This window comes from Rhincodon typus, chromosome 17, assembly GCF_021869965.1.
Source record: "Rhincodon typus isolate 14 chromosome 17, sRhiTyp1.1, whole genome shotgun sequence".
In the NCBI taxonomy this organism is placed as follows: domain Eukaryota; kingdom Metazoa; phylum Chordata; class Chondrichthyes; order Orectolobiformes; family Rhincodontidae; genus Rhincodon; species Rhincodon typus.
The window spans coordinates 15,573,676-15,576,668 of record NC_063348.1 but is presented as its reverse complement, the minus strand read 5'-3'; positions in this window follow the sequence as shown (position 1 = coordinate 15,576,668).

The following is a 2,993-nucleotide window of genomic DNA, read 5'->3' as shown; positions in this document are numbered from 1 at the left end:
TCTGAGGAATGGGAGGGGGAGTTGAAATGGTTCGCGACTGGGAGGTGCAGTTGTTTATTGCGAACTGAGCGTAGGTGTTCTGCAAAGCGGTCCCCGAGCCTCCGCTTGGTTTCCCCGATGTAGAGGAGGCCACAACGGGTACAGCGGATGCAGTATACCACATTGGCAGATGTGCAGGTGAACATCTGCTTGATGTGGAAAGTCTTCTTGGGGCCTGGGATGGGGGCGAGGGAGGAGGTATGGGGGCAGGTGTAGCACTTCCTGCAGTTCCATGAAAAAGTGCTGGGTGTGGTGGAGCAGGAGGGGAGTGTGGAGCGGACAAGGGAGTCACGGAGGGAGTGGTCCCTCCAGAAAGCAGATAAGGGTGGGGAGGGAAAGCTGTCTTTGGTGGTGGGGTCGGATTGCAGATGATGGAAGTGTTGGAGGATTATGCGTTGGATCTGGAGGTTGGTGGGGTGGTACGTGAGGACGAGGGGGATTCCTTTTTGGTTGTTATTGCGGGGACGGGGTGTGAGGGATGAGTTGCGGGAGATGTGGAAGACACGGTTGAGGCCGTCCTCGACCACTGAGGGGGAGAAGTTGCGGTCCTTGAAAAACGAGGACATCTGAGATGTACGGGAGTGGAATGCCTCATCCTGGGAGCAGATGCAGCGGAGGCGAAGGAATTGGGAATTGGGGATGGCATTTTTGCAGGAAGGTGGGTGGGAGGAGGTGTATTCTAGGTAGCTGTGGGAGTCAGTGGGCTTGAAATGGATATCGGTTTCTAGGTGGTTGCCCGAGATGGAGACAGAGAGGTCCAGGAAGGAGAGAGGTATTAGAGATGGTCCAGGTGAACTTAAGGTTGGGGTGGAAGGTGTTGGTGACAGCGAGTGTCCCCCCCGTGACTGCTCCCCACGACTTTAGTAACTCCCAGGTGCTCACTCTCTTCTTCAGCCGTTGGCCCAATTCCCCTCACAACTGTTGCTCTCAGCCCACTCTGCAATAAGTACCTTCTTTCCTGGCATTGACTGCAGCCCAAGTCCCTTTGCGACTGCTTCCATCGATGTTACCTCCTTAATCCCATGCCGGAATTTATGAAGTCTTGGCGACATCTCTTCCAGTCAAAAAAACAATGTTTGCACATAGTTTATGGGTCGGATCCACACTCGTTGTCAGTTACGTTCGTTGCTTTCTCTCCAAACAGGAATTACAAACCAGGTAGGCACAGGGAGACTGTGAACAAGAACACTTTATTTTAGATGTTCATTCTTCCAAGCCAGTACTAGACTTAGCCTGCGTCTCCTGTCCTTATGAGTCACCTGACCGGTTCTCTTAAAGGAGCAGCACCCAACTACATACATTACAGGAATGCCTGCTAATAATGAGGCTGGAGCAGGCCTTGTGAAGCTGTCACTCAGTCTCACACCAACTTTGACCAATTCACCACACCAGTCACTCACTGGTAACTGCAACTTTGCTTTGAGTGATAACGAGTTATCTTGAGCAAGGTCAGTGAGTATTATTGCACTGCTACAGAGAAGGAGTTTAGGAAGTAGTAAATGAATGGGATCAACCACTATTCTCCTCTGCTCCTCCCCTCCCATTTTCCTTTCTACAACTCTGCAAAGATGCAGGTAGAAAATGTATATCTGGGTTGCAAATACTGCCTCTTTCACAAAGTACGAATTGACTGCAACTGCCCACATATAATGGAATGTACAGAACATGTCATGAAGCCGAAATAAGTGTTATCATTGTGCCCCTTTCCTGCAGTAGCAGGACCCACACCAAAACCAATACCAACAGTAGCAGGATCCACACCAACACCAATAACAAGAGCAGCTGGATTCACAACAACACCAACTGCAGCAGGATCCACATCAACACCAATAACAACAGCAAAAGGAAACACACTAACACCAAGAACAGCAGGATCCACATCAACACCAATACAACAGCAGCAGGTTCCACACAAACACCAATAACAAGAGCAGCAGGATCCACAGCAACACCAATAACAAGAGCATAATAAAAACCAAAAGAATTGTGGATGCTGTAAATCAGGAGCAAAAGTAAAGCTGCTGGAGAAGCTCAGCAGGTCTGGCAGCATCTGTGAAGGGAAAAACAGAGTTAACGTTTCGGGTCCGGTGACCCTTCCTCAGAACTGACAGAACAGAGATAACAAGGTGTACAGCTGGATGAACACAGCAGGCCAAGCAGCATCAGAGGAGCAGGAAAGCTGATGTTTCGGGCCTAGACCAGTTACTATTATCTCGGACAGAACAGACCTCAGTTCTGAGGAAGGGTCACCGGATCCAAAAAGTTAACTCTGTTTTTTCCTTCACAGATGCTGCTAGACCTGTTGAGCTTCTCCAGCAACTCTGTTTTTGCTCCCAATAACAACAGCAGCTGGATTCACGCCAACACCAATAACGACAGTAGCAGGATCCACACCAACACTAATAACAACAGCAGCAGGATCCACTCCAACACCAATACCTCAGCAGCTGGATTCACACCAGCACCAATAACAACATTAGTGGGATCCATACCAACACCAATAACAACAGCAAAAGGATACACACCACCAATAACAGCAGCTAGATCCACATCAACATCAATAACAACATCAAAAGGATCCACACCAACACCAACAGCAGCTAGATCTACACCTACACCAATAACAATAGCAGCAGGATTCACACCAGCACCAATAGCAACATCACTGGGATCCACACCAACACCAATAACAACAGCAGCAGGATCCACACCAACACCAATGACAAAAACAACTGGATCCACACCAACACCAGCACCAGCAGGATCCACACCAATACCAATAACAACATCAGCTGGATCCACACCAACACCAACAGCAGCAGGATCCACACAACACCAACAGCAGCAGGATCCACACCAACACCAACAGCAGCAGGATCTACACCAACACCAGCACCAGCAGGATCTACACCAACACCAATAACAACGGTAACAGGATCCACACCAACACCAAC